This window comes from Phalangium opilio, unplaced genomic scaffold, assembly GCF_054372755.1.
Source record: "Phalangium opilio isolate 3A_F unplaced genomic scaffold, DU_Popi_V2 ptg000040l_1, whole genome shotgun sequence".
Classification (NCBI taxonomy): Eukaryota; Metazoa; Arthropoda; class Arachnida; order Opiliones; family Phalangiidae; genus Phalangium; species Phalangium opilio.
This window is the reverse complement of record NW_028324164.1, coordinates 472,345-491,073: the sequence shown is the minus strand read 5'-3', so window position 1 is coordinate 491,073 and position 18,729 is coordinate 472,345. Positions and strand designations below refer to the sequence as shown.

The 18,729-nt window shown below is 44.3% G+C and overlaps 52 non-coding genes across 52 annotated transcripts; all 52 read right to left on the bottom strand.

Annotated features, from left to right (window-relative positions):
* Nucleotides 1-1,265: 1,265 nt before the first annotated feature.
* TRNAL-UAG (transfer RNA leucine (anticodon UAG)) lies at nt 1,266-1,346 on the bottom strand. The gene has a single exon. It is a non-coding gene; the product is annotated as a tRNA-Leu (tRNA).
* Nucleotides 1,347-1,416: 70 nt separating this feature from the next.
* Nucleotides 1,417-1,498, bottom strand: TRNAL-UAG (transfer RNA leucine (anticodon UAG)). Its single transcript has one exon. It is a non-coding gene; the product is annotated as a tRNA-Leu (tRNA).
* Nucleotides 1,499-2,016: 518 nt separating this feature from the next.
* Nucleotides 2,017-2,098, bottom strand: TRNAL-UAG (transfer RNA leucine (anticodon UAG)). The gene has a single exon. It is a non-coding gene; the product is annotated as a tRNA-Leu (tRNA).
* A 222-nt stretch (nt 2,099-2,320) lies between these two features.
* On the bottom strand, nt 2,321-2,402 carry TRNAL-UAG (transfer RNA leucine (anticodon UAG)). Its single transcript has one exon. It is a non-coding gene; the product is annotated as a tRNA-Leu (tRNA).
* A 374-nt stretch (nt 2,403-2,776) lies between these two features.
* Nucleotides 2,777-2,858, bottom strand: TRNAL-UAG (transfer RNA leucine (anticodon UAG)). The gene has a single exon. It is a non-coding gene; the product is annotated as a tRNA-Leu (tRNA).
* A 222-nt stretch (nt 2,859-3,080) lies between these two features.
* On the bottom strand, nt 3,081-3,162 carry TRNAL-UAG (transfer RNA leucine (anticodon UAG)). The gene has a single exon. It is a non-coding gene; the product is annotated as a tRNA-Leu (tRNA).
* Nucleotides 3,163-3,232: 70 nt separating this feature from the next.
* Nucleotides 3,233-3,314, bottom strand: TRNAL-UAG (transfer RNA leucine (anticodon UAG)). Its single transcript has one exon. It is a non-coding gene; the product is annotated as a tRNA-Leu (tRNA).
* A 373-nt stretch (nt 3,315-3,687) lies between these two features.
* TRNAL-UAG (transfer RNA leucine (anticodon UAG)) lies at nt 3,688-3,769 on the bottom strand. The gene has a single exon. It is a non-coding gene; the product is annotated as a tRNA-Leu (tRNA).
* Nucleotides 3,770-3,991: 222 nt separating this feature from the next.
* TRNAL-UAG (transfer RNA leucine (anticodon UAG)) lies at nt 3,992-4,073 on the bottom strand. Its single transcript has one exon. It is a non-coding gene; the product is annotated as a tRNA-Leu (tRNA).
* A 503-nt stretch (nt 4,074-4,576) lies between these two features.
* Nucleotides 4,577-4,658, bottom strand: TRNAL-UAG (transfer RNA leucine (anticodon UAG)). The gene has a single exon. It is a non-coding gene; the product is annotated as a tRNA-Leu (tRNA).
* A 70-nt stretch (nt 4,659-4,728) lies between these two features.
* Nucleotides 4,729-4,810, bottom strand: TRNAL-UAG (transfer RNA leucine (anticodon UAG)). Its single transcript has one exon. It is a non-coding gene; the product is annotated as a tRNA-Leu (tRNA).
* A 222-nt stretch (nt 4,811-5,032) lies between these two features.
* Nucleotides 5,033-5,114, bottom strand: TRNAL-UAG (transfer RNA leucine (anticodon UAG)). Its single transcript has one exon. It is a non-coding gene; the product is annotated as a tRNA-Leu (tRNA).
* A 222-nt stretch (nt 5,115-5,336) lies between these two features.
* Nucleotides 5,337-5,418, bottom strand: TRNAL-UAG (transfer RNA leucine (anticodon UAG)). The gene has a single exon. It is a non-coding gene; the product is annotated as a tRNA-Leu (tRNA).
* A 362-nt stretch (nt 5,419-5,780) lies between these two features.
* Nucleotides 5,781-5,862, bottom strand: TRNAL-UAG (transfer RNA leucine (anticodon UAG)). Its single transcript has one exon. It is a non-coding gene; the product is annotated as a tRNA-Leu (tRNA).
* A 70-nt stretch (nt 5,863-5,932) lies between these two features.
* On the bottom strand, nt 5,933-6,014 carry TRNAL-UAG (transfer RNA leucine (anticodon UAG)). The gene has a single exon. It is a non-coding gene; the product is annotated as a tRNA-Leu (tRNA).
* Nucleotides 6,015-6,669: 655 nt separating this feature from the next.
* On the bottom strand, nt 6,670-6,751 carry TRNAL-UAG (transfer RNA leucine (anticodon UAG)). Its single transcript has one exon. It is a non-coding gene; the product is annotated as a tRNA-Leu (tRNA).
* Nucleotides 6,752-6,821: 70 nt separating this feature from the next.
* TRNAL-UAG (transfer RNA leucine (anticodon UAG)) lies at nt 6,822-6,903 on the bottom strand. The gene has a single exon. It is a non-coding gene; the product is annotated as a tRNA-Leu (tRNA).
* A 222-nt stretch (nt 6,904-7,125) lies between these two features.
* TRNAL-UAG (transfer RNA leucine (anticodon UAG)) lies at nt 7,126-7,207 on the bottom strand. Its single transcript has one exon. It is a non-coding gene; the product is annotated as a tRNA-Leu (tRNA).
* Nucleotides 7,208-7,429: 222 nt separating this feature from the next.
* Nucleotides 7,430-7,511, bottom strand: TRNAL-UAG (transfer RNA leucine (anticodon UAG)). The gene has a single exon. It is a non-coding gene; the product is annotated as a tRNA-Leu (tRNA).
* Nucleotides 7,512-7,733: 222 nt separating this feature from the next.
* TRNAL-UAG (transfer RNA leucine (anticodon UAG)) lies at nt 7,734-7,815 on the bottom strand. The gene has a single exon. It is a non-coding gene; the product is annotated as a tRNA-Leu (tRNA).
* Nucleotides 7,816-8,038: 223 nt separating this feature from the next.
* On the bottom strand, nt 8,039-8,120 carry TRNAL-UAG (transfer RNA leucine (anticodon UAG)). Its single transcript has one exon. It is a non-coding gene; the product is annotated as a tRNA-Leu (tRNA).
* A 70-nt stretch (nt 8,121-8,190) lies between these two features.
* On the bottom strand, nt 8,191-8,272 carry TRNAL-UAG (transfer RNA leucine (anticodon UAG)). The gene has a single exon. It is a non-coding gene; the product is annotated as a tRNA-Leu (tRNA).
* A 222-nt stretch (nt 8,273-8,494) lies between these two features.
* Nucleotides 8,495-8,576, bottom strand: TRNAP-UGG (transfer RNA proline (anticodon UGG)). Its single transcript has one exon. It is a non-coding gene; the product is annotated as a tRNA-Pro (tRNA).
* A 70-nt stretch (nt 8,577-8,646) lies between these two features.
* On the bottom strand, nt 8,647-8,727 carry TRNAL-UAG (transfer RNA leucine (anticodon UAG)). The gene has a single exon. It is a non-coding gene; the product is annotated as a tRNA-Leu (tRNA).
* A 70-nt stretch (nt 8,728-8,797) lies between these two features.
* On the bottom strand, nt 8,798-8,879 carry TRNAL-UAG (transfer RNA leucine (anticodon UAG)). Its single transcript has one exon. It is a non-coding gene; the product is annotated as a tRNA-Leu (tRNA).
* Nucleotides 8,880-9,558: 679 nt separating this feature from the next.
* TRNAL-UAG (transfer RNA leucine (anticodon UAG)) lies at nt 9,559-9,640 on the bottom strand. The gene has a single exon. It is a non-coding gene; the product is annotated as a tRNA-Leu (tRNA).
* Nucleotides 9,641-10,143: 503 nt separating this feature from the next.
* On the bottom strand, nt 10,144-10,225 carry TRNAL-UAG (transfer RNA leucine (anticodon UAG)). The gene has a single exon. It is a non-coding gene; the product is annotated as a tRNA-Leu (tRNA).
* A 70-nt stretch (nt 10,226-10,295) lies between these two features.
* Nucleotides 10,296-10,377, bottom strand: TRNAL-UAG (transfer RNA leucine (anticodon UAG)). Its single transcript has one exon. It is a non-coding gene; the product is annotated as a tRNA-Leu (tRNA).
* A 222-nt stretch (nt 10,378-10,599) lies between these two features.
* On the bottom strand, nt 10,600-10,681 carry TRNAL-UAG (transfer RNA leucine (anticodon UAG)). The gene has a single exon. It is a non-coding gene; the product is annotated as a tRNA-Leu (tRNA).
* Nucleotides 10,682-10,903: 222 nt separating this feature from the next.
* TRNAL-UAG (transfer RNA leucine (anticodon UAG)) lies at nt 10,904-10,985 on the bottom strand. Its single transcript has one exon. It is a non-coding gene; the product is annotated as a tRNA-Leu (tRNA).
* Nucleotides 10,986-11,347: 362 nt separating this feature from the next.
* Nucleotides 11,348-11,429, bottom strand: TRNAL-UAG (transfer RNA leucine (anticodon UAG)). The gene has a single exon. It is a non-coding gene; the product is annotated as a tRNA-Leu (tRNA).
* Nucleotides 11,430-11,499: 70 nt separating this feature from the next.
* TRNAL-UAG (transfer RNA leucine (anticodon UAG)) lies at nt 11,500-11,581 on the bottom strand. Its single transcript has one exon. It is a non-coding gene; the product is annotated as a tRNA-Leu (tRNA).
* A 655-nt stretch (nt 11,582-12,236) lies between these two features.
* Nucleotides 12,237-12,318, bottom strand: TRNAL-UAG (transfer RNA leucine (anticodon UAG)). The gene has a single exon. It is a non-coding gene; the product is annotated as a tRNA-Leu (tRNA).
* A 70-nt stretch (nt 12,319-12,388) lies between these two features.
* TRNAL-UAG (transfer RNA leucine (anticodon UAG)) lies at nt 12,389-12,470 on the bottom strand. The gene has a single exon. It is a non-coding gene; the product is annotated as a tRNA-Leu (tRNA).
* Nucleotides 12,471-12,692: 222 nt separating this feature from the next.
* TRNAL-UAG (transfer RNA leucine (anticodon UAG)) lies at nt 12,693-12,774 on the bottom strand. The gene has a single exon. It is a non-coding gene; the product is annotated as a tRNA-Leu (tRNA).
* Nucleotides 12,775-12,996: 222 nt separating this feature from the next.
* On the bottom strand, nt 12,997-13,078 carry TRNAL-UAG (transfer RNA leucine (anticodon UAG)). The gene has a single exon. It is a non-coding gene; the product is annotated as a tRNA-Leu (tRNA).
* A 222-nt stretch (nt 13,079-13,300) lies between these two features.
* TRNAL-UAG (transfer RNA leucine (anticodon UAG)) lies at nt 13,301-13,382 on the bottom strand. Its single transcript has one exon. It is a non-coding gene; the product is annotated as a tRNA-Leu (tRNA).
* A 222-nt stretch (nt 13,383-13,604) lies between these two features.
* On the bottom strand, nt 13,605-13,686 carry TRNAL-UAG (transfer RNA leucine (anticodon UAG)). Its single transcript has one exon. It is a non-coding gene; the product is annotated as a tRNA-Leu (tRNA).
* A 222-nt stretch (nt 13,687-13,908) lies between these two features.
* TRNAL-UAG (transfer RNA leucine (anticodon UAG)) lies at nt 13,909-13,990 on the bottom strand. Its single transcript has one exon. It is a non-coding gene; the product is annotated as a tRNA-Leu (tRNA).
* Nucleotides 13,991-14,213: 223 nt separating this feature from the next.
* On the bottom strand, nt 14,214-14,295 carry TRNAL-UAG (transfer RNA leucine (anticodon UAG)). The gene has a single exon. It is a non-coding gene; the product is annotated as a tRNA-Leu (tRNA).
* Nucleotides 14,296-14,365: 70 nt separating this feature from the next.
* On the bottom strand, nt 14,366-14,447 carry TRNAL-UAG (transfer RNA leucine (anticodon UAG)). The gene has a single exon. It is a non-coding gene; the product is annotated as a tRNA-Leu (tRNA).
* Nucleotides 14,448-14,669: 222 nt separating this feature from the next.
* TRNAP-UGG (transfer RNA proline (anticodon UGG)) lies at nt 14,670-14,751 on the bottom strand. Its single transcript has one exon. It is a non-coding gene; the product is annotated as a tRNA-Pro (tRNA).
* A 70-nt stretch (nt 14,752-14,821) lies between these two features.
* On the bottom strand, nt 14,822-14,902 carry TRNAL-UAG (transfer RNA leucine (anticodon UAG)). Its single transcript has one exon. It is a non-coding gene; the product is annotated as a tRNA-Leu (tRNA).
* Nucleotides 14,903-14,972: 70 nt separating this feature from the next.
* Nucleotides 14,973-15,054, bottom strand: TRNAL-UAG (transfer RNA leucine (anticodon UAG)). The gene has a single exon. It is a non-coding gene; the product is annotated as a tRNA-Leu (tRNA).
* Nucleotides 15,055-15,885: 831 nt separating this feature from the next.
* TRNAL-UAG (transfer RNA leucine (anticodon UAG)) lies at nt 15,886-15,967 on the bottom strand. Its single transcript has one exon. It is a non-coding gene; the product is annotated as a tRNA-Leu (tRNA).
* A 503-nt stretch (nt 15,968-16,470) lies between these two features.
* On the bottom strand, nt 16,471-16,552 carry TRNAL-UAG (transfer RNA leucine (anticodon UAG)). Its single transcript has one exon. It is a non-coding gene; the product is annotated as a tRNA-Leu (tRNA).
* A 70-nt stretch (nt 16,553-16,622) lies between these two features.
* TRNAL-UAG (transfer RNA leucine (anticodon UAG)) lies at nt 16,623-16,704 on the bottom strand. Its single transcript has one exon. It is a non-coding gene; the product is annotated as a tRNA-Leu (tRNA).
* Nucleotides 16,705-16,926: 222 nt separating this feature from the next.
* TRNAL-UAG (transfer RNA leucine (anticodon UAG)) lies at nt 16,927-17,008 on the bottom strand. Its single transcript has one exon. It is a non-coding gene; the product is annotated as a tRNA-Leu (tRNA).
* A 222-nt stretch (nt 17,009-17,230) lies between these two features.
* Nucleotides 17,231-17,312, bottom strand: TRNAL-UAG (transfer RNA leucine (anticodon UAG)). The gene has a single exon. It is a non-coding gene; the product is annotated as a tRNA-Leu (tRNA).
* A 362-nt stretch (nt 17,313-17,674) lies between these two features.
* On the bottom strand, nt 17,675-17,756 carry TRNAL-UAG (transfer RNA leucine (anticodon UAG)). Its single transcript has one exon. It is a non-coding gene; the product is annotated as a tRNA-Leu (tRNA).
* Nucleotides 17,757-17,826: 70 nt separating this feature from the next.
* On the bottom strand, nt 17,827-17,908 carry TRNAL-UAG (transfer RNA leucine (anticodon UAG)). The gene has a single exon. It is a non-coding gene; the product is annotated as a tRNA-Leu (tRNA).
* Nucleotides 17,909-17,978: 70 nt separating this feature from the next.
* TRNAL-UAG (transfer RNA leucine (anticodon UAG)) lies at nt 17,979-18,060 on the bottom strand. The gene has a single exon. It is a non-coding gene; the product is annotated as a tRNA-Leu (tRNA).
* Between the last annotated feature and the right edge of the window lie 669 nt (nt 18,061-18,729).

Here is an 18,729-nt window from a genome sequence, read left to right as displayed (position 1 = left end):
AACGCGCTAACCACTACACCGAGAGCAACCTTAATCGCTTCCTACGTTATAGAGAAGATTACATTAACATATTCTTGGAAATAAAACGGGTAAATGTTCATGATGAAAACTATCGGGAGTACCGAATTTACTCATTTGTTCCTGTATGTATTTTATAAAGTCATTACCGTAAAATTCGGCTTTTTCTTCTAAACACAATGGCGCCGGTGAATCCGTTTCCGGGGCTTTGGCTCTTGGTTGATTTATACCGTGACCCAATCGGGTAAATAACAGTCCATCATCTAATTCCTCCAAAATAATGGCACTTCTAGGTAATAAGAATCGTTTCAAAATTTCCACCTGATTCTGGTACTCGATATCTTTTGTTGAGGCTCTCTATCTTTAAACATCGGGCATTTCTTCGTAACACGAGCGATTTTCCCACTTTCAGATACTCGGTGTTCGAAACATATTGTATACATAGTGCATTGATCTAAAAGATACGCGACCATATATTGGAAATCCTCGCGCCCTTTGAATCGCTGATACGTCACTATATAACGCATTGGGTGTAAAAAGATATCCATTAGAACTCACTGCTCTCTTCAAGGCGAATAACCGAGATAAAAAGAGATCACTCTCTTATCAGACAAACTCTAATTTAACTCTGACGATTACGTCACGAATAAAGAGAGACAAGTTCACGCCTTAACCCTTTAACCAATTAACAAAGACCTAATCAATTAACGACCCCCAATATCGACCAATAAACGAAGTTAGAGAAACCCACCCGGATAAAAAACCGACTTTTCCCCCATTCTAGACTCACGCGTAAGTCTCGCGCGAGTCTAAAGCGCTAGAAGGCTGGCGGTACATTTTAATAACCTAGTTAACACTCCATAACTCAGGTGGTTTACTACTAACGTCACCTCAGACTAGTAAGCAAATGGTTCATATTATTAATCGAAGAAAACAAAAGAAGCTGATAGAGGTGGGATTCGATCCCACGCCCCGAACAGACTGGTGCCAAAAATCTCCGCCTTAAACCATTCGGCCACTCTAACTGGGAATCAGAAGTCATCTCAGACTTATAAGCAAAAGCTTCATATTATTAATCCTAGAAAACAAAATAAACTGATGAAGGTGGGATTCTAACCCACGCCCCCGATGAGACTGGTGCCCTAAACTAGCGCTTAAGACCACTCGGCCACTCTACCTGAAAGCAATAGCAAGCTCAGTCTATTAAGCAAAAGCTTCATATTATTAATCTTAGAAAACAAATAGGCTGATAGAGGTGGGATTCGAACCCACGCTCCCGAAAATTTGGTGCCTAAAACCAGCGCCTTAGACCACTCGGCCACTCTACCTGGAAACAAACGTCACCTCATGCTAACAAGCAAAAGATTCATATTATTAATCCTAGAAAACAAAATGGACTGATAGAGGTGGGACTCGATCCCACGCCCCCGAAGAGACTGGTGCCTAAATCCAGCGCCTTAGACCACTCGGCCACTCTACCTGGAAACAAACGTCACCTCAGACTAATAATAAAAAGCTTCATATTAATAATCCTAGAAAACAAAATAGGCTGATAGAGGTGGGATTCGAACCCACGCCCCCGAAGAGACTGGTGCCTAAAACCAGCGCCTCTGGCCACTCTACCTGGAAACAAACGTCACCTCAGACTAATAAGCAAATGGTTCATATTATTAATCGAAGAAAACAAAATAAGCTGATAGAGGTGGGATTCGATCCCCCGCCCCGAACAGACTGGTGCCAAAAATCACCGCCTTAAACCATTCGGCCACTCTAACTGGGAATCAGAAGTCATCTCAGACTTATAAGCAAATGCTTCATATTATTAATCCTAGAAAACATAATATGCTGAAAGAGGTAGGATTCAAACCCACGCCCCCGAAAAGACTGGTGCCTAAAACCAACGCCTTAGACCGCTCGGCCACTCTACCTGGAAACAAACGTCACCTCAGACTAATAAGCAAAAGATTCATATTATTAATGCTAGAAAACAAAATGGACTGATAGAGGTGGGACTCGATCCCACGCCCCCGAAGAGACTGGTGCCTAAAACCAGCGCCTTAGACCACTCGGCCACTCTACCTAGACACAAACGTCACCTCAGACTAATAAGCAAAAGATTCATATTATTAATGCTAGAAAACAAAATGGACTGATAGAGGTGGGATTCGAACCAACGCCCCCGAAGACAATGGTGCCTTAAACCAGCGTCTTAGACCACTGGGCCACTCTACCTGGAAACAATAGACACCATAGACTAATAAGAAAAAGCTTCATATTATTAATCCTAGAAAACAAAATAGGCTGATAGAGGTGGGATTCGAACCCACGCCCCCGAAGAGACTGGTGCCTAAAACCAGCGCCTCTGACCACTCGGCCACTCTACCTGGAAACAAACGTCACCTCAGACTAATAAGCAAATGGTTCATATTATTAATCGAAGAAAACAAAATAAGCTGATAGAGGTGGGATTCGATCCCCCGCCCCGAACAGACTGGTGCCAAAAATCACCGCCTTAAACCATTCGGCCACTCTAACTGGGAATCAGAAGTCATCTCAGACTTATAAGCAAATGCTTCATATTATTAATCCTAGAAAACATAATATGCTGAAAGAGGTAGGATTCAAACCCACGCCCCCGAAAAGACTGGTGCCTAAAACCAACGCCTTAGACCGCTCGGCCACTCTACCTGGAAACAAACGTCACCTCAGACTAATAAGCAAAAGATTCATATTATTAATGCTAGAAAACAAAATGGACTGATAGAGGTGGGACTCGATCCCACGCCCCCGAAGAGACTGGTGCCTAAAACCAGCGCCTTAGACCACTCGGCCACTCTACCTAGACACAAACGTCACCTCAGACTAATAAGCAAAAGATTCATATTATTAATGCTAGAAAACAAAATGGACTGATAGAGGTGGGATTCGAACCAACGCCCCCGAAGACAATGGTGCCTTAAACCAGCGTCTTAGACCACTGGGCCACTCTACCTGGAAACAATAGACACCATAGACTAATAAGAAAAAGCTTCATATTATTAATCCTAGAAAACAAAATAGGCTGGTAGAGGTGGGATTCGAACCCACGCCCTCGAAGAGACTGGTGCCTAAAACCAGCGCCTTAGACCGCTCGGCAACTCTGCCTGGAAACGAAACTCACCTCATACTAATAATAAAAAGCTTCATATTAATAATCCTAGAAAACAAAATAGGCTGATAGAGGTGGGATTCGAACCCACGCCCCCGAAGAGACTGGTGCCTAAAACCAGCGCCTCTGACCACTCGGCCACTCTACCTGGAAACAAACGTCACCTCAGACTAATAAGCAAATGGTTCATATTATTAATCGAAGAAAACAAAATAAGCTGATAGAGGTGGGATTCGATCCCCCGCCCCGAACAGACTGGTGCCAAAAATCACCGCCTTAAACCATTCGGCCACTCTAACTGGGAATCAGAAGTCATCTCAGACTTATAAGCAAATGCTTCATATTATTAATCCTAGAAAACATAATATGCTGAAAGAGGTAGGATTCAAACCCACGCCCCCGAAAGACTGGTGCCTAAAACCAACGCCTTAGACCGCTCGGCCACTCTACCTGGAAACAAACGTCACCTCAGACTAATAAGCAAAAGATTCATATTATTAATGCTAGAAAACAAAATGGACTGATAGAGGTGGGACTCGATCCCACGCCCCCGAAGAGACTGGTGCCTAAAACCAGCGCCTTAGACCACTCGGCCACTCTACCTAGACACAAACGTCACCTCAGACTAATAAGCAAAAGATTCATATTATTAATGCTAGAAAACAAAATGGACTGATAGAGGTGGGATTCGAACCAACGCCCCCGAAGACAATGGTGCCTTAAACCAGCGTCTTAGACCACTGGGCCACTCTACCTGGAAACAATAGACACCATAGACTAATAAGAAAAAGCTTCATATTATTAATCCTAGAAAACAAAATAGGCTGGTAGAGGTGGGATTCGAACCCACGCCCTCGAAGAGACTGGTGCCTAAAACCAGCGCCTTAGACCGCTCGGCAACTCTGCCTGGAAACGAAACTCACCTCATACTAATAAGCAAATGGTTCATATTATTAATCGAAGGCAACAAAACAAGCTGATAGAGGTCACGCCCCGAACAGACTGCTGCCAAAAATCAGCGCCTTAGACCACTCGGCCACTCTACCTAAAAACAAACGTCACCTCAGACTAATATGCAAAAGATTCATATTATTAATGTTAGAAAACAAAATGGACTGATAGAGGTGGGATTCGACCCCACGCCCGCCGAAGACAAAGGTGCCTTAAACCAGCGTGTTAGACCACTCGGCCACTCTACCTGGAAACAATAGACACCACAGACTAATAAGAAAAAGCTTCATATTATTAATCCTAGAAAACAAAATAGGCTGATAGAGGTGGGATTCGAACCCACGCCCCCGAAGAGACTGGTGCCTCTTAGACCACTCGGCCACTCTACCTGGAAACAAAAGTCACCTCAGACTAGTAAGCAAATGGTTCATATTATTAATCGAAGAAAACAAAACAAGCTGATAGAGGTGGGATTCGAACCCACGCCCCCGAAGAGACTGGTGCCTAAAACTAGCGCCTAAGACCACTCGGCCACTCTACCTGAAAGCAATAGCAAACTCAGTCTATTAAGCAAAAGCTTCATATTATTAATCTTAGAAAACAAAATAGGCTGATAGAGGTGGGATTCGAACCCACGCCCCCGAAGAGACTGGTGCCTAAAACCAGCGCCTCTGACCACTCGGCCACTCTACCTGGAAACAAACGTCACCTCAGACTAATAAGCAAATGGTTCATATTATTAATCGAAGAAAACAAAATAAGCTGATAGAGGTGGGATTCGATCCCCCGCCCCGAACAGACTGGTGCCAAAAATCACCGCCTTAAACCATTCGGCCACTCTAACTGGGAATCAGAAGTCATCTCAGACTTATAAGCAAAAGCTACATATTATTAATCCTAGAAAACATAATATGCTGATAGAGGTAGGATTCGAATCCACGCCCCCGAAGAGACTGGTGCCTAAAACCAGCGCCTTAGACCACTCGGCCACTCTACCTAGACACAAACGTCACCTCAGACTAATAAGCAAAAGATTCATATTATTAATGCTAGAAAACAAAATGGACTGATAGAGGTGGGATTCGAACCAACGCCCCCCGAAGACAATGGTGCCTCAACCAGCGTCTTAGACCACTGGGCCACTCTACCTGGAAACAATAGACACCATAGACTAATAAGAAAAAGCTTCATATTATTAATCCTAGAAAACAAAATAGGCTGATAGAGGTGGGATTCGAACCCACGCCCTCGAAGAGACTGGTGCCTAAAACCAGCGCCTTAGACCGCTCGGCCACTCTGCCTGGAAACGAAACTCACCTCATACTAATAAGCAAATGGTTCATATTATTAATCGAAGAAAACAAAACAAGCTGATAGAGGTCACGCCCCGAACAGACTGCTGCCAAAAATCAGCGCCTTAGACCACTCGGCCACTCTACCTAAAAACAAACGTCACCTCAGACTAATATGCAAAAGATTCATATTATTAATGTTAGAAAACAAAATGGACTGATAGAGGTGGGATTCGACCCCACGCCCCCCGAAGACAAAGGTGCCTTAAACCAGCGTGTTAGACCACTCGGCCACTCTACCTGGAAACAATAGACACCACAGACTAATAAGAAAAAGCTTCATATTATTAATCCTAGAAAACAAAATAGGCTGATAGAGGTGGGATTCGAACCCACGCCCCCGAAGAGACTGGTGCCTAAAACCAGCCTCTTAGACCACTCGGCCACTCTACCTGGAAACAAAAGTCACCTCAGACTATTAAGCAAATGGTTCATATTATTAATCGAAGAAAACAAAACAAGCTGATAGAGGTGGGATTCGAACCCACGCCCCCGAGGAGACTGGTGCCTAAAACTAGCGCCTAAGACCACTCGGCCACTCTACCTGGAAACAAAGGTCACCTCAGACAAATAAGAAAGAGCTTCATATTATTAATCTTAGAAAACAAAATAGGCTGATAGAGGTGGGATTCGAAACCACGCCTACGAAGAGATTGGTGCCTAAAACCAGCGCCTTAGACCGCTCGGCAACTCTGCCTGGAAACGAAACTCACCTCATACTAATAAGCAAATGGTTCATATTATTAATCGAAGGAAACAAAACAAGCTGATAGAGGTCACGCCCCGAACAGACTGCTGCCAAAAATCAGCGCCTTAGACCACTCGGCCACTCTACCTAAAAACAAACGTCACCTCAGACTAATATGCAAAAGATTCATATTATTAATGTTAGAAAACAAAATGGACTGATAGAGGTGGGATTCGACCCCACGCCCGCCGAAGACAAAGGTGCCTTAAACCAGCGTGTTAGACCACTCGGCCACTCTACCTGGAAACAATAGACACCACAGACTAATAAGAAAAAGCTTCATATTATTAATCCTAGAAAACAAAATAGGCTGATAGAGGTGGGATTCGAACCCACGCCCCCGAAGAGACTGGTGCCTCTTAGACCACTCGGCCACTCTACCTGGAAACAAAAGTCACCTCAGACTAGTAACCAAATGGTTCATATTATTAATCCAAGAAAACAAAACAAGCTGATAGAGGTGGGATTCGAACCCACGCCCCCGAAGAGACTGGTGCCTAAAACTAGCGCCTAAGACCACTCGGCCACTCTACCTGAAAGCAATAGCAAACTCAGTCTATTAAGCAAAAGCTTCATATTATTAATCTTAGAAAACAAAATAGGCTGATAGAGGTGGGATTCGAACCCACGCCCCCGAAGAGACTGGTGCCTAAAACCAGCGCCTCTGACCACTCGGCCACTCTACCTGGAAACAAACGTCACCTCAGACTAATAAGCAAATGGTTCATATTATTAATCGAAGAAAACAAAATAAGCTGATAGAGGTGGGATTCGATCCCCCGCCCCGAACAGACTGGTGCCAAAAATCACCGCCTTAAACCATTCGGCCACTCTAACTGGGAATCAGAAGTCATCTCAGACTTATAAGCAAAAGCTACATATTATTAATCCTAGAAAACATAATATGCTGATAGAGGTAGGATTCGAATCCACGCCCCCGAAGAGACTGGTGCCTAAAACCAGCGCCTTAGACCACTCGGCCACTCTACCTAGACACAAACGTCACCTCAGACTAATAAGCAAAAGATTCATATTATTAATGCTAGAAAACAAAATGGACTGATAGAGGTGGGATTCGAACCAACGCCCCCCGAAGACAATGGTGCCTCAACCAGCGTCTTAGACCACTGGGCCACGCTACCTGGAAACAATAGACACCATAGACTAATAAGAAAAAGCTTCATATTATTAATCCTAGAAAACAAAATAGGCTGATAGAGGTGGGATTCGAACCCACGCCCTCGAAGAGACTGGTGCCTAAAACCAGCGCCTTAGACCGCTCGGCCACTCTGCCTGGAAACGAAACTCACCTCATACTAATAAGCAAATGGTTCATATTATTAATCGAAGAAAACAAAATAAGCTGATAGAGGTGGGATTCGATCCCCCGCCCCGAACAGACTGGTGCCAAAAATCACCGCCTTAAACCATTCGGCCACTCTAACTGGGAATCAGAAGTCATCTCAGACTTATAAGCAAAAGCTACATATTATTAATCCTAGAAAACATAATATGCTGATAGAGGTAGGATTCGAATCCACGCCCCCGAAGAGACTGGTGCCTAAAACCAGCGCCTTAGACCACTCGGCCACTCTACCTAGACACAAACGTCACCTCAGACTAATAAGCAAAAGATTCATATTATTAATGTTAGAAAACAAAATGGACTGATAGAGGTGGGATTCGACCCCACGCCCCCCGAAGACAAAGGTGCCTTAAACCAGCGTGTTAGACCACTCGGCCACTCTACCTGGAAACAATAGACACCACAGACTAATAAGAAAAAGCTTCATATTATTAATCCTAGAAAACAAAATAGGCTGATAGAGGTGGGATTCGAACCCACGCCCCCGAAGAGACTGGTGCCTAAAACCAGCCTCTTAGACCACTCGGCCACTCTACCTGGAAACAAAAGTCACCTCAGACTATTAAGCAAATGGTTCATATTATTAATCGAAGAAAACAAAACAAGCTGATAGAGGTGGGATTCGAACCCACGCCCCCGAGGAGACTGGTGCCTAAAACTAGCGCCTAAGACCACTCGGCCACTCTACCTGGAAACAAAGGTCACCTCAGACAAATAAGAAAGAGCTTCATATTATTAATCTTAGAAAACAAAATAGGCTGATAGAGGTGGGATTCGAAACCACGCCTACGAAGAGATTGGTGCCTTAAACCAGCGCCTTAGACCACTCGGCCACTCTACCTGGAAACAAATGTCACCTCATACTTTTAAGAAAATGGTTCATATTATTAATCGAAGAAAACAAAACAAGCTGTTAGAGGTGGGATTCGAACCCACGCCCCCGAAGAGACTGGTGCCCAAAACCAGCGCCTTAGAACACTCGGCCACTCTAGCTAGAAACAAACGTCACCTCAGACTAATAAGCAAATGGTTCATATTATTAATCGAAGTAAACAAAACAAGCTGATAGAGGTGGGATTCGATCCCACGCCCCGAACAGACTGGTGCCTAAAACCAGCGCCTTAGACCACTCGGCCACTCTACCTGGAAACAAAGGTCACCTCAGACTAATAAGAAAGAGCTTCATATTATTAATCCTAGAAAACAAGATAGGCTGATAGAGGTGGGATTCGAACCCATGCCCCCGAAGAGTCTGGTGCCTAAAACCAGCGCCTTAGACCACTCGGCCACTCTACCTGGAAACAAAGGCCACCTCAGACTAATAAGAAAGAGCTTCATATTATTAATCTTAGAAAACAAAATAGGCCGAAAGAGGTGGGATTCGAATCCACGCTCCCGAAGAGACTGGTGCCTAAAACCAGCGCCTTAGACCACTCGGCCACTCTACCTAGAAACAAACGTCACCTCAGACTAATAAGCAAAAGATTCATATTATTAGTATTAGAAAACAAAATGGACTGATAGAGGTGGGATTCGAGCCCACGCCCTCCGAAGACAAAGGTGCCATAAAACAGCGTCTTAGACCACTCGGCCACTCTACCTGAAAGCAATAGCAAACTAAGTCTATTAAGCAAAGGCTTCATATTTTTAATCTTAGAAAATAAAATAGTCTGATAGAGGTGGGATTCGAATCCACGCCCGCGAAGAGACTGGTGCCTAAAACCAGCGCCTTAGACCACTCGGCCAATCTACCTAGAAACGAACCTCCCCTCATACTAAAAAGCAAAAGATTCATATTATTAATGCTAGAAAACAAAATGGACTGATAGAGGTGGGATTCGAACCAACGCCCCCGAATACAATGGTGCCTTAAACCAGCGTCTTAGACCACTGGGCCACTCTACCTGGAAACAATAGACACCATAGACTAATAAGAAAAAGCTTCATATTATTAATCCTAGAAAACAAAATAGGCTGGTAGAGGTGGGATTCGAACCCACGCCCTCGAAGAGACTGGTGCCTAAAACCAGCGCCTTAGACCGCTCGGCAACTCTGCCTGGAAACGAAACTCACCTCATACTAATAAGCAAATGGTTCATATTATTAATCGAAGGAAACAAAACAAGCTGATAGAGGTCACGCCCCGAACAGACTGCTGCCAAAAATCAGCGCCTTAGACCACTCGGCCACTCTACCTAAAAACAAACGTCACCTCAGACTAATATGCAAAAGATTCATATTATTAATGTTAGAAAACAAAATGGACTGATAGAGGTGGGATTCGACCCCACGCCCGCCGAAGACAAAGGTGCCTTAAACCAGCGTGTTAGACCACTCGGCCACTCTACCTGGAAACAATAGACACCACAGACTAATAAGAAAAAGCTTCATATTATTAATCCTAGAAAACAAAATAGGCTGATAGAGGTGGGATTCGAACCCACGCCCCCGAAGAGACTGGTGCCTCTTAGACCACTCGGCCACTCTACCTGGAAACAAAAGTCACCTCAGACTAGTAAGCAAATGGTTCATATTATTAATCGAAGAAAACAAAACAAGCTGATAGAGGTGGGATTCGAACCCACGCCCCCGAAGAGACTGGTGCCTAAAACTAGCGCCTAAGACCACTCGGCCACTCTACCTGAAAGCAATAGCAAACTCAGTCTATTAAGCAAAAGCTTCATATTATTAATCTTAGAAAACAAAATAGGCTGATAGAGGTGGGATTCGAACCCACGCCCCCGAAGAGACTGGTGCCTAAAACCAGCGCCTCTGACCACTCGGCCACTCTACCTGGAAACAAACGTCACCTCAGACTAATAAGCAAATGGTTCATATTATTAATCGAAGAAAACAAAATAAGCTGATAGAGGTGGGATTCGATCCCCCGCCCCGAACAGACTGGTGCCAAAAATCACCGCCTTAAACCATTCGGCCACTCTAACTGGGAATCAGAAGTCATCTCAGACTTATAAGCAAAAGCTACATATTATTAATCCTAGAAAACATAATATGCTGATAGAGGTAGGATTCGAATCCACGCCCCCGAAGAGACTGGTGCCTAAAACCAGCGCCTTAGACCACTCGGCCACTCTACCTAGACACAAACGTCACCTCAGACTAATAAGCAAAAGATTCATATTATTAATGCTAGAAAACAAAATGGACTGATAGAGGTGGGATTCGAACCAACGCCCCCCGAAGACAATGGTGCCTCAACCAGCGTCTTAGACCACTGGGCCACTCTACCTGGAAACAATAGACACCATAGACTAATAAGAAAAAGCTTCATATTATTAATCCTAGAAAACAAAATAGGCTGATAGAGGTGGGATTCGAACCCACGCCCTCGAAGAGACTGGTGCCTAAAACCAGCGCCTTAGACCGCTCGGCCACTCTGCCTGGAAACGAAACTCACCTCATACTAATAAGCAAATGGTTCATATTATTAATCGAAGAAAACAAAACAAGCTGATAGAGGTCACGCCCCGAACAGACTGCTGCCAAAAATCAGCGCCTTAGACCACTCGGCCACTCTACCTAAAAACAAACGTCACCTCAGACTAATATGCAAAAGATTCATATTATTAATGTTAGAAAACAAAATGGACTGATAGAGGTGGGATTCGACCCCACGCCCCCCGAAGACAAAGGTGCCTTAAACCAGCGTGTTAGACCACTCGGCCACTCTACCTGGAAACAATAGACACCACAGACTAATAAGAAAAAGCTTCATATTATTAATCCTAGAAAACAAAATAGGCTGATAGAGGTGGGATTCGAACCCACGCCCCCGAAGAGACTGGTGCCTAAAACCAGCCTCTTAGACCACTCGGCCACTCTACCTGGAAACAAAAGTCACCTCAGACTATTAAGCAAATGGTTCATATTATTAATCGAAGAAAACAAAACAAGCTGATAGAGGTGGGATTCGAACCCACGCCCCCGAGGAGACTGGTGCCTAAAACTAGCGCCTAAGACCACTCGGCCACTCTACCTGGAAACAAAGGTCACCTCAGACAAATAAGAAAGAGCTTCATATTATTAATCTTAGAAAACAAAATAGGCTGATAGAGGTGGGATTCGAAACCACGCCTACGAAGAGATTGGTGCCTAAAACCAGCGCCTTAGACCGCTCGGCAACTCTGCCTGGAAACGAAACTCACCTCATACTAATAAGCAAATGGTTCATATTATTAATCGAAGGAAACAAAACAAGCTGATAGAGGTCACGCCCCGAACAGACTGCTGCCAAAAATCAGCGCCTTAGACCACTCGGCCACTCTACCTAAAAACAAACGTCACCTCAGACTAATATGCAAAAGATTCATATTATTAATGTTAGAAAACAAAATGGACTGATAGAGGTGGGATTCGACCCCACGCCCGCCGAAGACAAAGGTGCCTTAAACCAGCGTGTTAGACCACTCGGCCACTCTACCTGGAAACAATAGACACCACAGACTAATAAGAAAAAGCTTCATATTATTAATCCTAGAAAACAAAATAGGCTGATAGAGGTGGGATTCGAACCCACGCCCCCGAAGAGACTGGTGCCTCTTAGACCACTCGGCCACTCTACCTGGAAACAAAAGTCACCTCAGACTAGTAACCAAATGGTTCATATTATTAATCCAAGAAAACAAAACAAGCTGATAGAGGTGGGATTCGAACCCACGCCCCCGAAGAGACTGGTGCCTAAAACTAGCGCCTAAGACCACTCGGCCACTCTACCTGAAAGCAATAGCAAACTCAGTCTATTAAGCAAAAGCTTCATATTATTAATCTTAGAAAACAAAATAGGCTGATAGAGGTGGGATTCGAACCCACGCCCCCGAAGAGACTGGTGCCTAAAACCAGCGCCTCTGACCACTCGGCCACTCTACCTGGAAACAAACGTCACCTCAGACTAATAAGCAAATGGTTCATATTATTAATCGAAGAAAACAAAATAAGCTGATAGAGGTGGGATTCGATCCCCCGCCCCGAACAGACTGGTGCCAAAAATCACCGCCTTAAACCATTCGGCCACTCTAACTGGGAATCAGAAGTCATCTCAGACTTATAAGCAAAAGCTACATATTATTAATCCTAGAAAACATAATATGCTGATAGAGGTAGGATTCGAATCCACGCCCCCGAAGAGACTGGTGCCTAAAACCAGCGCCTTAGACCACTCGGCCACTCTACCTAGACACAAACGTCACCTCAGACTAATAAGCAAAAGATTCATATTATTAATGCTAGAAAACAAAATGGACTGATAGAGGTGGGATTCGAACCAACGCCCCCCGAAGACAATGGTGCCTCAACCAGCGTCTTAGACCACTGGGCCACTCTACCTGGAAACAATAGACACCATAGACTAATAAGAAAAAGCTTCATATTATTAATCCTAGAAAACAAAATAGGCTGATAGAGGTGGGATTCGAACCCACGCCCCCGAAGAGACTGGTGCCTAAAACCAGCGCCTCTGACCACTCGGCCACTCTACCTGGAAACAAACGTCACCTCAGACTAATAAGCAAATGGTTCATATTATTAATCGAAGAAAACAAAATAAGCTGATAGAGGTGGGATTCGATCCCCCGCCCCGAACAGACTGGTGCCAAAAATCACCGCCTTAAACCATTCGGCCACTCTAACTGGGAATCAGAAGTCATCTCAGACTTATAAGCAAAAGCTACATATTATTAATCCTAGAAAACATAATATGCTGATAGAGGTAGGATTCGAATCCACGCCCCCGAAGAGACTGGTGCCTAAAACCAGCGCCTTAGACCACTCGGCCACTCTACCTAGACACAAACGTCACCTCAGACTAATAAGCAAAAGATTCATATTATTAATGCTAGAAAACAAAATGGACTGATAGAGGTGGGATTCGAACCAACGCCCCCCGAAGACAATGGTGCCTCAACCAGCGTCTTAGACCACTGGGCCACTCTACCTGGAAACAATAGACACCATAGACTAATAAGAAAAAGCTTCATATTATTAATCCTAGAAAACAAAATAGGCTGATAGAGGTGGGATTCGAACCCACGCCCTCGAAGAGACTGGTGCCTAAAACCAGCGCCTTAGACCGCTCGGCCACTCTGCCTGGAAACGAAACTCACCTCATACTAATAAGCAAATGGTTCATATTATTAATCGAAGAAAACAAAATAAGCTGATAGAGGTGGGATTCGATCCCCCGCCCCGAACAGACTGGTGCCAAAAATCACCGCCTTAAACCATTCGGCCACTCTAACTGGGAATCAGAAGTCATCTCAGACTTATAAGCAAAAGCTACATATTATTAATCCTAGAAAACATAATATGCTGATAGAGGTAGGATTCGAATCCACGCCCCCGAAGAGACTGGTGCCTAAAACCAGCGCCTTAGACCACTCGGCCACTCTACCTAGACACAAACGTCACCTCAGACTAATAAGCAAAAGATTCATATTATTAATGTTAGAAAACAAAATGGACTGATAGAGGTGGGATTCGACCCCACGCCCCCCGAAGACAAAGGTGCCTTAAACCAGCGTGTTAGACCACTCGGCCACTCTACCTGGAAACAATAGACACCACAGACTAATAAGAAAAAGCTTCATATTATTAATCCTAGAAAACAAAATAGGCTGATAGAGGTGGGATTCGAACCCACGCCCCCGAAGAGACTGGTGCCTAAAACCAGCCTCTTAGACCACTCGGCCACTCTACCTGGAAACAAAAGTCACCTCAGACTATTAAGCAAATGGTTCATATTATTAATCGAAGAAAACAAAACAAGCTGATAGAGGTGGGATTCGAACCCACGCCCCCGAGGAGACTGGTGCCTAAAACTAGCGCCTAAGACCACTCGGCCACTCTACCTGGAAACAAAGGTCACCTCAGACAAATAAGAAAGAGCTTCATATTATTAATCTTAGAAAACAAAATAGGCTGATAGAGGTGGGATTCGAAACCACGCCTACGAAGAGATTGGTGCCTTAAACCAGCGCCTTAGACCACTCGGCCACTCTACCTGGAAACAAATGTCACCTCATACTTTTAAGAAAATGGTTCATATTATTAATCGAAGAAAACAAAACAAGCTGTTAGAGGTGGGATTCGAACCCACGCCCCCGAAGAGACTGGTGCCCAAAACCAGCGCCTTAGAACACTCGGCCACTCTAGCTAGAAACAAACGTCACCTCAGACTAATAAGCAAATGGTTCATATTATTAATCGAAGTAAACAAAACAAGCTGATAGAGGTGGGATTCGATCCCACGCCCCGAACAGACTGGTGCCTAAAACCAGCGCCTTAGACCACTCGGCCACTCTACCTGGAAACAAAGGTCACCTCAGACTAATAAGAAAGAGCTTCATATTATTAATCCTAGAAAACAAGATAGGCTGATAGAGGTGGGATTCGAACCCATGCCCCCGAAGAGTCTGGTGCCTAAAACCAGCGCCTTAGACCACTCGGCCACTCTACCTGGAAACAAAGGCCACCTCAGACTAATAAGAAAGAGCTTCATATTATTAATCCTAGAAAACAAAATAGGTTGATAGAGGTGGGATTCGAATCCACGCGCCCGAAGAAACTGGTGCCTAAAACCAGCGTCTTAGACCACTCGGCCACTCTACCCGAAAACAATGGCAAACTCAGTCTATTAAGCAAAAGCTTCATATTATTAATCTTAGAAAACAAAATAGGCCGAAAGAGGTGGGATTCGAATCCACGCTCCCGAAGAGACTGGTGCCTAAAACCAGCGCCTTAGACCACTCGGCCACTCTACCTAGAAACAAACGTCACCTCAGACTAATAAGCAAAAGATTCATATTATTAGTATTAGAAAACAAAATGGACTGATAGAGGTGGGATTCGAGCCCACGCCCTCCGAAGACAAAGGTGCCATAAAACAGCGTCTTAGACCACTCGGCCACTCTACCTGAAAGTAATAGCAAACTAAGTCTATTAAGCAAAGGCTTCATATTTTTAATCTTAGAAAATAAAATAGTCTGATAGAGGTGGGATTCGAATCCACGCCCGCGAAGAGACTGGTGCCTAAAACCAGCGCCTTAGACCACTCGGCCAATCTACCTAGAAACGAACCTCCCCTCATACTAAAAAGCAAAAGATTCATATTATTAATGCTAGAAAACAAAATGGACTGATAGAGGTGGGATTCGAACCAACGCCCCCGAATACAATGGTGCCTTAAACCAGCGTCTTAGACCACTGGGCCACTCTACCTGGAAACAATAGACACCATAGACTAATAAGAAAAAGCTTCATAATATTAATCCTAGAAAACAAAATAGGCTGGTAGAGGTGGGATTCGAACCCACGCCCTCGAAGAGACTGGTGCCTAAAACCAGCGCCTTAGACCGCTCGGCAACTCTGCCTGGAAACGAAACTCACCTCATACTAATAAGCAAATGGTTCATATTATTAATCGAAGGAAACAAAACAAGCTGATAGAGGTCACGCCCCGAACAGACTGCTGCCAAAAATCAGCGCCTTAGACCACTCGGCCACTCTACCTAAAAACAAACGTCACCTCAGACTAATATGCAAAAGATTCATATTATTAATGTTAGAAAACAAAATGGACTGATAGAGGTGGGATTCGACCCCACGCCCGCCGAAGACAAAGGTGCCTTAAACCAGCGTGTTAGACCACTCGGCCACTCTACCTGGAAACAATAGACACCACAGACTAATAAGAAAAAGCTTCATATTATTAATCCTAGAAAACAAAATAGGCTGATAGAGGTGGGATTCGAACCCACGCCCCCGAAGAGACTGGTGCCTCTTAGACCACTCGGCCACTCTACCTGGAAACAAAAGTCACCTCAGACTAGTAAGCAAATGGTTCATATTATTAATCGAAGAAAACAAAACAAGCTGATAGAGGTGGGATTCGAACCCACGCCCCCGAAGAGACTGGTGCCTAAAACTAGCGCCTAAGACCACTCGGCCACTCTACCTGAAAGCAATAGCAAACTCAGTCTATTAAGCAAAAGCTTCATATTATTAATCTTAGAAAACAAAATAGGCTGATAGAGGTGGGATTCGAACCCACGCCCCCGAAGAGACTGGTGCCTAAAACCAGCGCCTCTGACCACTCGGCCACTCTACCTGGAAACAAACGTCACCTCAGACTAATAAGCAAATGGTTCATATTATTAATCGAAGAAAACAAAATAAGCTGATAGAGGTGGGATTCGATCCCCCGCCCCGAACAGACTGGTGCCAAAAATCACCGCCTTAAACCATTCGGCCACTCTAACTGGGAATCAGAAGTCATCTCAGACTTATAAGCAAAAGCTACATATTATTAATCCTAGAAAACATAATATGCTGATAGAGGTAGGATTCGAATCCACGCCCCCGAAGAGACTGGTGCCTAAAACCAGCGCCTTAGACCACTCGGCCACTCTACCTAGACACAAACGTCACCTCAGACTAATAAGCAAAAGATTCATATTAGTAATGCTAGAAAACAAAATGGACTGATAGAGGTGGGATTCGAACCAACGCCCCCCGAAGACAATGGTGCCTCAACCAGCGTCTTAGACCACTGGGCCACTCTACCTGGAAACAATAGACACCATAGACTAATAAGAAAAAGCTTCATATTATTAATCCTAGAAAACAAAATAGGCTGATAGAGGTGGGATTCGAACCCACGCCCTCGAAGAGACTGGTGCCTAAAACCAGCGCCTTAGACCGCTCGGCCACTCTGCCTGGAAACGAAACTCACCTCATACTAATAAGCAAATGGTTCATATTATTAATCGAAGAAAACAAAACAAGCTGATAGAGGTCACGCCCCGAACAGACTGCTGCCAAAAATCAGCGCCTTAGACCACTCGGCCACTCTACCTAAAAACAAACGTCACCTCAGACTAATATGCAAAAGATTCATATTATTAATGTTAGAAAACAAAATGGACTGATATAGGTGGGATTCGACCCCACGCCCCCCGAAGACAAAGGTGCCTTAAACCAGCGTGTTAGACCACTCGGCCACTCTACCTGGAAACAATAGACACCACTGACTAATAAGAAAAAGCTTCATATTATTAATCCTAGAAAACAAAATAGGCTGATAGAGGTGGGATTCGAACCCACGCCCCCGAAGAGACTGGTGCCTAAAACCAGCCTCTTAGACCACTCGGCCACTCTACCTGGAAACAAAAGTCACCTCAGACTATTAAGCAAATGGTTCATATTATTAATCGAAGAAAACAAAACAAGCTGATAGAGGTGGGATTCGAACCCACGCCCCCGAGGAGACTGGTGCCTAAAACTAGCGCCTAAGACCACTCGGCCACTCTACCTGAAAGCAATAGCAAACTCAGTCTATTAAGCAAAAGCTTCATATTATTAATCTTAGAAAACAAAATAGGCTGATAGAGGTGGGATTCGAACCCACGCCCCCGAAGAGACTGGTGCCTAAAACCAGCGCCTTAGACCGCTCGGCCACTCTGCCTGGAAACGAAACTCACCTCATACTAATAAGCAAATGGTTCATATTATTAATCGAAGAAAACAAAACAAGCTGATAGAGGTCACGCCCCGAACAGACTGCTGCCAAAAATCAGCGCCTTAGACCACTCGGCCACTCTACCTAAAAACAAACGTCACCTCAGACTAATATGCAAAAGATTCATATTATTAATGTTAGAAAACAAAATGGACTGATAGAGGTGGGATTCGACCCCACGCCCCCCGAAGACAAAGGTGCCTTAAACCAGCGTGTTAGACCACTCGGCCAATCTACCTGGAAACAATAGACACCACAGACTAATAAGAAAAAGCTTCATATTATTAATCCTAGAAAACAAAATAGGCTGATAGAGGTGGGATTCGAACCCACGCCCCCGAAGAGACTGGTGTCCAAAACCAGTTTATTAATTGCTTGGACCAGTTTTTTAATTGAAAAAATTATTAATTAAGTTTTTTGATGGGAATTGAGGCGGGACCAGTTTGAAAATTCAAGCTTTCTTCCAATTTCTACTCTTGACTTTTCTCTTTCAAACACAATAAACCGCATCACTCTTGATTTTAGACCCAAATGAAGGGCTTGTCAAGTGGTACCAGGTTTTGGTAGTGGTATTAAGTTAGATTGAAAACTACGCGGCAGTCAGCAGTCTCAGCA